Source organism: Drosophila melanogaster, chromosome 2R (genome assembly GCF_000001215.4).
Source record: "Drosophila melanogaster chromosome 2R".
In the NCBI taxonomy this organism is placed as follows: Eukaryota; Metazoa; Arthropoda; class Insecta; order Diptera; family Drosophilidae; genus Drosophila; species Drosophila melanogaster.
In genome coordinates this window covers 20483656-20497159 of record NT_033778.4, presented here as the reverse complement: position 1 = coordinate 20497159, position 13504 = coordinate 20483656, and the positions used below count along the sequence as shown (strand labels likewise).

The 13504-nt window shown below is 42.2% G+C and overlaps 1 long non-coding RNA gene across 1 annotated transcript, besides 1 other annotated feature; it reads left to right on the top strand.

The window, feature by feature from the left end:
• Window positions 1-1119: 1119 nt before the first annotated feature.
• Window positions 1120-1157: a mobile genetic element.
• A 3707-nt stretch (window positions 1158-4864) lies between these two features.
• Window positions 4865-6264, top strand: lncRNA:CR44643 (long non-coding RNA:CR44643). Its single transcript, NR_124655.1, has one exon. It is a non-coding gene; the product is annotated as a long non-coding RNA:CR44643 (long non-coding RNA).
• Window positions 6265-13504: the final 7240 nt, after the last annotated feature.

Sequence of the window (13504 nt, the reverse complement as noted above, 5' to 3'; positions counted from 1 at the left end):
ACAATGCAAATTTTCTTGGCATTAAATTATTTAAAATTTATTTTCATTACCAGCACATGACATGAATAATACTCAGTATGCAAATTTTTATGGAATTATATGATTTAAATGTTATTATCTTTACTAAACGTAGGCGAGTATAACCAATGCACTATAACTAACAAGCCGAACTATTTTTGTAGTAAAATATGTAATATTTTTATTTATTTAACGAAGTGAATATCGCACTTAATAACACAGTGTTATCCAACGCATATATATTTGCATTGCAATGCATGGCTAAAAAAGATATAAAACACGAAATGTAAAATAATCCCAGGAGTAAAAATATTAATATTGATTTTGATTTTGAACACGGTGATGGAATGATGTGCAAGAGTTGCACTGTAACTAATTCATTTTATTTATGAATTTGATATTTACTTACATTGAAACATTTGAAATCATATCTTTCTGTGTACGAAATGCCAAAAATTGAAATTGCAGTCGGAACTGTCAAAGAATTCTCACAATACACTCATCAAATGGGAATGACTTAAGCAAAACTTGTGCCCCAATCGGCTAAAAGTTAATTTAAAACTTGTTGGCGACGGAAAAGAGAACGGGAAATAAAAAAAAAAGAAATATGATATCAGATAAGTTTTCGACAGTTGCTGACGAGTATTTTTCAATTTTGTCCATTCGATTCGTTGCTTGAAGACTTAAAGAAATAGTGAGCACAGGATCTGCTGCGCATCCTTTTGCCAAACGATAGTCCTTACTTGCAGCTTACCTTTTGGCAATTATAAAATGTTCGTCGTAAACCCAAAGTGCAAATCAAAGGTATAAAGCAGCGGGTAGCGGGTAGCGAGGAGCGTGGAAAGCCCTTGGCGTAAATTGACGGCACATTTCCGTGGCAATCTAGGCATCCCGCTCCGCACCCCCTTAAGCTGTTAAAACAACTGACAACCGCAGAAGTAGTGCGACTTTTACTGCGCTGCCGGCTTCCGCTTTTCCAACAGAAGCAGCACTTTTCCCCGCTCTCAACTTTTTCGCTTCCGGCGACAGCCGCCAGTCGTTGAGTTGTTGAAAAGTCAGCAGCGTCATCCCCGCTCGCCAGGACTCTCGTATTTGGATTCAGATTCAAATTCTGATTCTGATTCGGATTCAGATTCGGATACGGTTTCGGATTCCCTGGCTGGTTCTTTTAGTTCTGTTTTTGATGTGCATTTGGCACTTGTTGTAATTGCAGCGTTTTCGCGTAAGCCCATCTAAAAGACAAAAGGGTGAAAACGAGAGATGTCGAGTCATTGAATAGCCCGTCGACTTGGATGGCCAAGTTAAAAAGTGCGCGTTTTTAGCCTAGCTTTGGTCGGCTAGTTGCGAAATTTATTACGGAATTCCATTAACGCGGGCTGTGGGCATTGTTCTTTGCCGCCGCCGCTCGAAAACTATGCAAATAAGCTGGGAATTTATTATGTAATGCCAGCGATGAGCACCGCCGGCTGCACTTGGGGCATTGCATTTCCTGCAGTGGGTGTGGCACGGAGTAGGATTCCCGCTGCTGGTGGTCAAGTGGCTGTAACCGCAGATGAGCGCACTGGTTGCCTCTTAGCCTGGCCTAATTTCTGGACGCCAGCCGCCGAAAGCTTTGACCATCGCTCCATTACAAGTATAATCCCTATAAATAAGATCAACGCTTTAAGCTTCGGCAACTTTTTTGAGGGCCTTTGAACTATCTACAATATAACTTTCTTTTTTGAATTTCGCATTTAATGGCGCTTTCCGTTCGGATTTTCGCTGCTTTCTCTACCAACATGAAGTGCAATTTATGCAAGGCAACAAAATGCAAATAATTTCAGTGGAAATTTTTATTTCGCTCATAAAGAGCGTTAACCCATTGAGAGGCGGGTTAAACGGCTGTAAGCAGCAAGTGTCAGTTGGGCAATTCCCCCGATTACTGCGTGGCTATATATGTCTGGATGCGGCATTTTCTGGTGGATTTTTTTGGGGGGGCGTTTTCGGGGGCTGGTAAGAAGATGTTGCTCAATTTATGCATCAGCAGCAGCAGCAGCAGCAGCAGCAGCAAAAAAGTGCATGCAAACACATATTTATATGGTGTGCCAGCCAGCCCTCCAGCTGAGCGAGCCTCTGTCTGTCCCTTTCGCCTGTCAGCTAGCTCCCTCTCTCTCTCTCTCTCTCTCTCCCTCTGGCCCAGTGTTGGCATCTCTGTCTGGTGGAGTGAATGCATGGCATGCATAAATTCGTAACTTGACCGCTTTTAAGTTGCATAAATTCTCGAATCCAAAGTGTCAACAGCACAAAATGCTGTTGTTGATTGTTGTTCCTGCTGTTCCTGCTGCTGTTGCTCCTGTTCTCTCTCCTTTTCTGCTCTCCAGTTGGCCATTGCGTTGATGATAAGCTTTACGCGTTTCCCGCTCCATTGTTGCATGAGTGTTTGTGTGGCTCTGCCGCTGTGTGTGTGTGTGTGCAGCAGAAGAAAGATGGCCGCTTTGATCCGTGTTGATATCAGCGGCCATACCACTGCAGCACCACTGGAAATCGCCACCACCCCACCCTACACTCACACACACTTGCACACACACACGGAAAAAAGGGGCGAAAGGGCATTGTGTGGATTATGCGACAACTGCAGCGGGCAACGTTCAAGTGTCAACAGTCCGCGACCCGAAAAGTGGGCGGAAGTGGGTGGGAAAGGGAAAGGACGGGATGAACGGGACAATGTCCGTCGTTTTTTTTTTTAGCCCGACTGCGTTTAGTTGTTGATTCGTTGACGGCTGGTGCTTCACCTTTTTTGCACCATCACTCGTTTTGCCTGGACAGTCTGTCACACAATTTTCACCCATTCCCCGGATATTTCCTATTTTCCCAGATCGTTAGTCTTGAATGATGCCACATGTGGCGACACTCAGAAACCTGAGCCCTCACCGTACAACGGTTTGGCTCCGTTTGGCTGGAAAAGCACTTCCAGGTAATGCAAAATTTGTTGGCTACTACAGTCCCACTGTTTGCTAACAAATAAAATTAATGCCAAACGAATGGGCAGTAAAATCGAGATAATAGAGGGCGAAACATTTCAGCTGACTAATTTTTGTTGTGCATAATAGAAGATATTCGAATATTTTTAGCTATATCTTGCGTCTTCTTATTTAAGTTGGTCTCGAACAAAACAAGCAGCTTAACTACGAAAAGTTCGGGCTGCTTGCTCGAGCGCAACAGTCGCCAATATACACTCAAACAACGAGTAGGCCCAGACATGAGCTGCTGCCTCGACTTTTATTTTGTTATCCTGCTCATCTGCCGGAGCGCATTTTAATTTGATACCTTCATTTCTGGATCCTGGATCCTCGGCGTCGAGTAGCAACTCAAACAAAAGGAGCTGCCAGGTAGTCGCAGCTGGTGCAGGTAACTCCGAATTGCGAGCAGCGGGCCGAAAAAGCTGGGAAAACTTTGCACTTAAGTTGCTTTAAAAGTTGTCACAGTGCTTAAGCTGTCCCCAAAACTGCACCCGCCCATTTAACCCATTCTGGGCATCCAAGCTTCCAAATAAAACACCACCAACCAAGCCAGCCAGCCAGCTGCAGTTGAGTGCAAATGAGTACGGACAGTGAGCATCAGAATGTCCTGTCGCTGACTTGCAGCTGCTTTTTATTGCAGTTTTTGCCCGTCAGTCCCTTTGTCTTCGCTCCTTGCGCTCGCTTTGCCAGCATTTATTTATTTTATTTCTGCCTCGCTCTGTTGCAGCAGCAACTTTTAGTTTACTTTCTGTTATTGCGTAATTGTTGATAACTTGCAAAAGTTTCAAATGCCCTGTCCTCGATGTCCTGAAGCGCAGTCGAAAGATTTCTGAAATCAAAAGGACCGGGACTTGAATCGATCAGCAGCTAGGGTATTATATAGGCGACCCTCTCGGTGTATCCGCCACTCAACTAAACTTTTGTAATATTATCAATGTACACTTTTCCAACTGGCAGTCAAAGATTAACAAATGCCATTATTGGTCAACTGCTCAGAATGGGAAAATAACAACAATAGGAAGCGAACTTGGTTGGGTCCATCTTTTTGAATATTTGTAGACTCAAATAGGACAGTTTAATAGTTATACTAATTTGTACTTCAAAACTGTCCCTTAAAATTAAGAAATGCATACAACTTTGAAATATAAATGATGGAGTTTAGTAATATCATTGATTTATTTGATAAACCTATATAAGCCATGCAGCACATCTTTTCAGGCAATATAGCTTACACAAATACAGTTATCCTGTATGTCTAAAAAGTACTACTACACCTAAGGACATGCATTGATTTATTTGGCAAATACCCTTATATCTAGTTGATGTAGTACCAACTGGAATTGCTTGTTAAGGAAGTTTAAACTTTCTCCTGGACTGCCTCGACTTTCGAATCGGCCAACCTCTTGAGCTGAACGCACTCACTGAAAGTGCTCCTTTGGCGCAATTTCATCACAATTTGGGTCAATTACACGCACTTGTCCAATTGAATATGCATGTGATGTGAGTGTGTGTGTGTGTGTGTGTGTGCCCCCGAGAGAGAGTGTTTTCGCTCAGCTTTCCTTTCGGCCTGGCACTTTCACCACGAGCTTGTTGGCTGGCTTGCCCTTCGACCTCGCTGGCATCTCAGCTCTGTCTTTTTTTTTTGCAGCTGTTGTTTGTTTGTCTGTATTTTGTATTTTTGTTTTCACTGCTCGACGAGCGTCAGCTTGAAATTAGCATATAAGTACGGGCCACATTGGAGCGTTCAATCAACTTAATGAGCCGCTCCATTGAGCATTTGCCTGGCATTCGTGTGTGTGGATTATGACAGAGTGGCCTCGCTAAGAGTGCCATAAATCCTGTCAGCTACTGCCTGAGAGAGAGCACTCAATAAATCACACACACACACACACACACACACACACATATACATCTGCATGAGTTGGGGCCCAAAATTATGTGTGTTTGAATTTTTAACCCGCATTTTCGGCTAGTTTATTCAACAAATTGCAAAATAAACCCGTCGAATTTAACATTAAATGCAGTTGCAGGCGTCGGACAAAAGGAGCGTCGAAAAAAATCAAGACAAAAACTGGCAAAAAGTATGAAACAAAAGAAAAATTGCGGCGAGGCGAGTGCGAATAATTACTATGGCCATATAACTGCATTGGCAGGCTAGTCCGCAAAAAACCGGGCACCGCAGACGTATGGCTGCCAAAAAAGTCGAAATGAAAAACAATAACGAATGTCCTTCCATGCGGCGGCTGCGGTAAATGCTGACAGTGTCCTGCGTCCAGCGAGTTCTACAGTTGCAGTGGTCGCCGTTTCTGGCTGCTGTGAAGCCCCAATGATCGATGTCGTATTGTCAGTTTCATAAAAATTCAAACAGCTCGGCCAGCTCGGCCAGCTCGGCTCAACTGCATCAGCAGCAGAAGCACCAGCAGCAGGAGCAGGACATCGAGGACATTCGGGACAGTTTTGCCCCCCAACTGGGCGGAAAATGCTTTTGTCAAAAGGCTTAAACTGCCAGTCGCGAGGCGGGCAGCCCTTTGACCTCGCCCTGGGTCCCATCATCTCCATTTCCTTGCTTTATTGTTTGCCATTGATGCCCAGCTGCCGAACAGGACAACAACGTGCGGAAAAAGCAAAAGGATCCAGTGCTGTAAAATGCAATAAATTAAACAATATCTGCGCCAAATTGCTGCCGCATTCGATAGGTGCGAGTGGCGGGGTTTTGCAGGAATTCCACTGATGCGTTTGGCATTTAACAATTTTTATGCGGCCCGAGACTGCTTGCTTCTTTTTATTTTTTAATCCCCCCTATTTTTGTGGACTGTTTTTTTTTTTTTTTTTTGTTTTGCGGTTTTAAGCCCGTCCACGCCCACACTTTGCGAACATCCCATGTCCAGCGCCGCTATCTGGGCCAATAAGTTGTGGCCAGCCATTCCTCATACGCAGTGGGGTGCCAGTGGCGAGAAATGCAGCTCTTGGACACACGGACAGAACATGGCTAACAGGGATCAGAGCCGCAGGTCCTGGGGAAACCGCAAGGCGAAGCCATTTAATTGAATCAAAGACAAAGCTGCGACAATGAAATGCCAAGGGAATGCGCTGCGGAAATGCCAATCGAATTCAGCAAATATTCAGTTAAATATTTTAAAGAACCATTTAACTTTACTAAGTGATGCTCTACTCATATTTTTAACCAACTTGGTAACTATTTCCTTGTATTTAAAAACTACTTCATTGCAATTGGAATACTTGGAAATTTATGCACTATTAGATCTATTAAAAGTCGCGCTTGGTACTGATGTTACCCTCTTAACCATTTTCAAATAGAATTTTTCGATGGGACTATTGGCTAAAAGCAATTTCACTCGCACCCCAGTATGCAAGCATTTAAAAAGGCATTAGTGCATATCACCTGGTCGTCAGCCTCTGGCTAAAATAAAAATCCAACGGCTCTCATAATTGTTTGAGTGGAACGCTGTGGCTTTATGCTAACCTAATTGCAATATTGCCGCACAGCAACATGTGACAGGACAATCTGTAAAGGACGATTGGTTTGGGGTGATGTGGGTAAACCATCGATGACGGCCATTACTACACACTAGATGGGGTCGATCGCGTTTGTGATTCAGGGGTCCTGGTTTATGCATATATAACCTACCCTGGGCCTTTGGGCATTTACTGGAGCTGTCAGTTTGCATCGAGAGCAAAGGTTTCATAATGCTGTCAATGCAATTAATTGCTGAATATTGCTGCGCTTTACACGCGCACCTTCGCTGACCTCGATTCACGGAAATAAAGCTTAAATTATTTGGCTTTAATTGATGCAAATACTGTGCAAATACCATTTGAGGGTTCACTGCGGGTTATTAAACTGTTATAAAAATAGTTCTTTGAATTTTCTGCATTTCCTCATAGCTGTTTTTTTTTTTTAACTTCATTATCCGTTTGATGATTGTTTTGGTGTGTTAAAATGCGTTTTTCATTACGCAACAATTTCAGGTGTTAAAAAATGTCACAATGCTGTATATAATTATTTATTTGTATGCATAATGTTAAAAGCTTAAGCATCTGATGTGAGACATTTAATTAAAATGAAAAATGTGATTCATTATTAAACGACTTATTTTAACGTGATTTTAATTTAGTTTATTTTTTTTCGCTTTTATTTGCAATTATGGCATATCCTATTTTAATTTCATTCCCGAAAACAAATTTTATTAAATATTATTGGATTACCTCATTGGGGAGAGAGAAGCCAATTGGGAACATATGTCTGCATGTGCACTCGCTAATTTCCTCTGGGATTTTCCCGGACGCTTTCCCTCTGCAGCCCCTCAGTTGAGATGTTATAATCCTTTGGTTTAATCCTTTCGCCACGCTTTGACACGCTTACAATTCACTCGAAAGTCACAAGCTAATCCCAAGCCATCACAATGGAGATTCCCGCACAGCCTTTGACCTTTTTCATTTTCCTTCCATTTCTGCTCTATCTCTATGTGTCTCCGCGATTTTCCGCGCCCTTTTCGCCACTCTTTTTGACCCGCATGCTCTGCCAGCTCAAGTTTTCATTTCGTTCACCCTTTCCCCTTTCGCCATTCCCATTTCATTTTTTTGCCATTTTAATACCCGCAAACAATTTAATTAAGCGGTTCGCTTTTTATATTCACGTTGGCTTTGTTTGACACGTTCGGTTGGTTCCCCTCGACCTATGTACACATAAAATATATATATGTATGTATATGCAAAGTTCAACTCGTTGCTCACTGTTGCTTCGAATTTTCACTCCGTCAAAGACGTTGACAGTTCGTTTATGTCCTGCTGAATGCGTATCCTTTGGGGCCACGTTCGTCGCTGATTTGATTCCATTTCACTTCGTTTTAAGTTTTATGCCCGCGCTTTCGTTGTCTTTTCCATAAAGACATTTAAAGTTCATTTATTTTGTTCAACTTTTTGACTGCCATAAAAGCGGTGGCGCACCAAGAGCAACTACACTATACACACAACGCTCTTCGTGCTCGGCATGTATTTTTGGCTTACTTTGTGATTTGTATAAATACAGGAAGCGGAAATGACAGTCACGACACGGAAATGGCACGCCATTTAATTTCCATGCACTGCGGCCGTGACTCTCCATCTTCCTTTCTTCCCCCCCGCCCATAACTTTTCCCCAACTGTGTGCTCTGCGTATCTTTTCATGTCGCAGACAAGCAAAATTTTTGTTTTCGTGGCAGAAATCACGTTACCCACGCACACACACCAACATACTCGTGTTGGGCATTTTCATTTTCATTATTTGTTCGACATTTTGGGGACAATCTTGCGTGATGTGCTACATGGCGTATGGGTAATTAGCTCATAAGCGATATGATTTTGTGTTCTGGCCGATAATAAAGATGCTATCAATGGCAGGGCAACTTTGATTTCGTTGATTAATAATTCATTCATCTTATGGGATTAATGCACATACATAGATGGTTACAATCTAGTTTGGTATTTGCTTAAATAGAAATTTATAATTGCTTTTGCCCTGCTGCCGTTGTTTATTAAACGCATTTAAATATTAATCTATTCAAATTATTTATCGGACTTTGTTGCCCGTTTTTGCGGCTGACCGCTTAACTTATTAGCACTCTAGGCAATATTAATTTCTCTTATTAGTTCTTAATTGGATGCATTATTATATATTTCATATTTTGTAATTTGCAGAAATTGATGGGATTCCATTTCAAGGGGGCTCTGTGTGTTTGGTTTTTGTTGCATTTTTATTCGTTAATCAATTAATAAATGCATTTATTTGCCAAGCTTAATTGCTTGACTACTCTACATAACGCAAAACAAAGGATCATTTAATGTTTTTGTTATTATAATTACAATGCACGAAATATTTATTAAGCCAATGTTTACCCTGACGCATTGTTATGATAACAAGCTTTAATTGTATCTCCTATTTTGTCTGCTCTTTAAGCACAGCGAAAAATTAGTGCACCTACTTGAGGACAAAGACCGACGTGTTTGGGGTGAGGGGTGGTGTCCTTTGAATTTTCTCGAGTGTAAGTCTTAGCTGATATCATGATATGCAAATTGCTAAGCAAAAGTTAAAGAAGGGAGACTGAACCAACATCAAAGACAAAAGCTTAAAATCGACAATGACCGAGCCGAGGACACTATAACCCCCACCCTCTTTCATTTCTGGTGGCGTTTTTGCATTTTTCTTCCTTTTTTTTGGTGGCCTCATTTAATTTAGACAGCTTTTGTTACAACAGTCAACATTTTATTTGCACGTTTCGTTTTACGGTTTTTGTCACTTGCCGTCATTTGATATTTCTCCGTCTAAAACTCCAACTCCAACTCCAACCAATTCCATTCCATTCCGTTCCATGCCCCCGTTTTTCACCGCCTTGGCTTTTGTTTGCTTTAATTAAAAGTTAAGTAGGTGCGAGCAACAATGCCGGAACGATCTTAGGGATGCGGGAAGAAACGGGGGAATGTGGGGTTTTGGGGGGGCGTGGCAAGGCGACCCAAACGCTGTAAATGAAGTTGTCAACTTTTTCCACCTCCAGCAAACAACATCCCACTTACCCCCATTCGCATTCTTCACCCTTTTCCCGCTGTCTCAATTTCAACTATTTTATACAACTCGGGGGAATTTTTGCAATTAATAAAGTTTTTTAGCCTCAATTTTGTATATAATTGTTGCTGGTTTGTTGTGTATTCTTCTGTTTGTGTAGTTGCAATTAGTTTTCCGTAGTTTTCAGCGCTGCTTTGATGCCTTTTAGGCACTCAAAATTCCGAAATGAATGGACAAAGCAATGATGCTGGCTGGCTTCAGTGGGCGACTTGGGTGGTTTTCGGGTGGTTTTAAGGTGGCGGACAGGTGGACAGGTGAGCCGGAGTGATTGTTGTTGGCTGACTTAAGTGCCAACTTGAAGCAACATTTTTGTGTTATTTTTCTCAGCAGCCAAGTCGGCTGCCTTGACTCTGTGTAATTAACGTGAAAATTGAATTGAGAGTGCTCAAAAGAAGGCAAATTCAAAGCAGAAAACTTCTCCCTTGGGAAACAAAAGCCAACCAACGAGGCTGGGCATGATTTCTAGATAATTATTTTATTGGATATTTTAAAATACTCTTGAATTATTCGGTAACTGTTCAAAAGGCGTCGACCTTTAAGCAGATCGATGCGTTCTATTCAGCCAAATAATATTTACCCTGATAATCTGGCCAGCTGAACTTTGTTTTTACGTGTAATCTTTTCCAATTTAAGAGATGGAATTGCCCAAACCGATATAAACAACAGATGTTACCTCCATGGCCACATTTTCCATGCGAGATTAACCGTCGACGATGTCAGCCACAAACTGACTGCCGTTAAAAACTGCAAAAAGCACCATGCAAAACCGGCAAGAGCAGACCGCCAACAGAAGCAGTGGCACCTCCAAAACCGCCAACAAAAACAGCAACAAATGCATGCCGCTCAGTGGCGCAAATGTGGCCAAAATGGGGGTTCTATAGCATGTCCGCAGCCTGTCTGAGGTCTGAATTTCCAACGGTGTTTGGTGGCCAATTTTCTGCGGCCTTGCGGAATTGATGAGGGGCTGGGGGGTCGAGAGGAAGTGGCAGAGTTATTTAAACAAATGCCAGCATGTCTATAATTTTCAACACTTTACCCTATTTTTCTGGTTGTTTCTTTGCTTCTCTTTGCGTGCCTCGAATGGCTTTTGGCTGTTGTGTGTGCAAATAAAATGAAATCGCTGCAACTGCACCCCCAGTTGCCAAAAAATAACACTCACACACACACACACAACTTACCAATGACCACAAATTGAGTGTTAATAAAGTCATGTTAATAACTTAACCGAAGAAGAGGGCGCTCGATAACAAAAAAAAAAAAGAATATAGAAGGAATTTTCCCATTTTTCGGTTGCTGTTTTTCGCTCTTACTTGGAAAATTAGCAAGGAAAGTCCCGAAAATTCATTACGTCTGCCGTTCTGCGATGCATATGGCAGGCATTTCGGAAAAACAGATGCGGGCGGTGCGGAAAACAGGGGGAGTGGCTGTTGGAGTCGTCTGCAGCTCGATTTCTAACACCAAACTTCCGTTTTGGCTTGGCGCCAGGCCGCAACAAAAGTTCCCCAGTTCTGACTGACGACTGCCTGGCAGGCTGGTAGGCAGTCAAAATAACAGGCAGTGCACTCTAAAAAATAAAATATATGTTTATAATTATATAAATAATATAAATATAAATCTCTAGAATTTAAGTACACTTTGGCAAAAAAAAAAAAAAAAAAAAAAAACAAGTAAGTGAGCTCAGTTTGAGAATCTTACTCACTTCTTCAGTGAAAATCTTCCTTTTTTTAAGTGTACCTCCCCCTGTGTACCCGTTCAGCCCTTTTTCTTTTTTGACCCCCCAGCTCTGTGCAAATTCAATTCGTTGCAATGGCGGCTGGAGTGAGACTCAAAATTTCATTGCAATTCATTCGAGTCGGGTCGCAGCTCCTCTTCCGCTTTTGCCTGTGACAAAATATAACAAAAATAGAAGAAGCCAGGGAAAAAAACAAAGGGAAGTTTTGCGATGGGGGGGGGGGGGGTTGGAATGAGGGTCGGGTGTGTTGGGTGTTGAAAAAGAGGCATAGAAACGAGCCACAAAAAATTGCAGCTTTCTTTTTCGTCCTTCGACATTCAAACAATGCCAGGCCGGCAACAAAACAGCAAACAATTTGAGGCATTCAAATGTGCAACCAGCCAAAAGGGCAGAAGACGAAAATGTGTGAAAGTTGCTGCAGTTGCTGCTGGTGCTGCTGTTGCTGCTGTTGCTGCTGCGTTGCTGCTGCTGCAATTTGAGTGCGAAAAAGTTTGCATACCGAAACAGTAAAAGGCATTTATTCCAGCGTGAATCCGTTTGCCCAACCAGGCAGCTCCTGCATCCTTCTTCTCCGCTTTTCCTTGGCTTTCTGGGAATGCGAATGCCACTGGGCTACTGTAAGTGCAGTCAATTGCCTATGTGGGTCAGCATTGCATTTGCGCTTAATGAGCATAAATTATGCACAGCACAGAAAGCGGCTGCAGCGACAGTAGCAGCAGCAGCAGCAGCAACGCAGCAGTGGCAACTTTGCTGCAACTTTCGCTTGTCGCATCAACTCATAAAATTTATGGCGTCTGCATGTATTTTAAATTCTAATAAAATGTAGCCAAGTTGGGAATTGGATGGGGGTTATGTGGGTGGGTGGTAGTGGTGGTGGTGCGGTCTGGTTGCCGAAAAATAAAAGCAAGCCAGCCGAAAGCCAGGAAAGGCAACTTTTTGCTTGCCTTTTAAAAGTTACTTTTACCGCACAGGCTCGCACACGTATACACACACACGCACACCTTTTGGCAGTTGCAAGAACTGCCGAGTAAATGTGTTTGCAATATGAAGAAGTTATTCCACATCCACATCCATTTCCCCCCGTACCCCTGTCTCACTCTAGTGCTTACTCTACCTCTCTGTGTCGCTTTCTCTGGAAAAGTTTGCAGCAGCATTCACCCACTCCCCACCCACCGGCAACAACATTTAGTCGTAAATTATAATCAAAAAGGTGCCAGAAGTGTGCGAGTGTGTGTATGTATGTGGGTGTGAAAAGCATGTAAAATAAATAAACAAACCGCTGCTTGCATTTTAAAGGCTAGAAAAGTGATTTAGCCAGGCTCTGAGTTTTCAGCTGCACTTGATTGGCCAAAAACTATTGCACACCTAAGGGAGCTGCCTGTAAATTCATTCAGGCCATGTGTGTGTGTGTGTGTGTGAGTGTGCAAGGATGTTAGTGATTTTAGACAGTATCTGCTTGCCACTAAAAGCGATTGCTTGGCAATTTAATTTAATGCATTTTAAAGAATCCAGGATGCAGGATGAAATAATAAAGATTTTCCATATTGAATATTCAATATCATTGCTCCTTGATTGTTTAACAAACTCATATTAATTGCTGTAAAAAACGAGTAAAAAACGAATAACTCGTGTAAGCCTAAGCAAAATGAAAAATGTATACATCTAATAGGATCAAGTTAGTAATGCAGGAACTGCAGGGCTTATCTCAAAAAACATAGTAGCTTAAAGTTTGTATTTAAAAAGTGTATAAAAATATTCATAGTATCAGATATATAAACTTGAAGATAACGGCTGATAATCTCAAAATTGAAGCTGGTTTTAGCCAACACTCCTGCAGCTTTCGCCTTAATTTGGCAACATTTCCTTCCATTAAGGAGCATGCGAAGCATAGTGAAGCCCATTCCTCACAATTTCTTGAAATTTCATTTCAGTTCGTGTCGTCGCATCGCGTCTCGTCTGAATTCAATTCAATTTATTTGTTGTCTTTGAGCTGAAGCTTTTAGAGGTGCCACTTTTTACCTGTGGATGCAGACTTTTCGGGTAAGCGACAATTTGTGTTCCTGCAAATTTAATGTGGAATCGTGTGTGTGTGTGTGTGTGTGTGAGTTTCAGCGGGGGGACAGGGGACGGACAGTG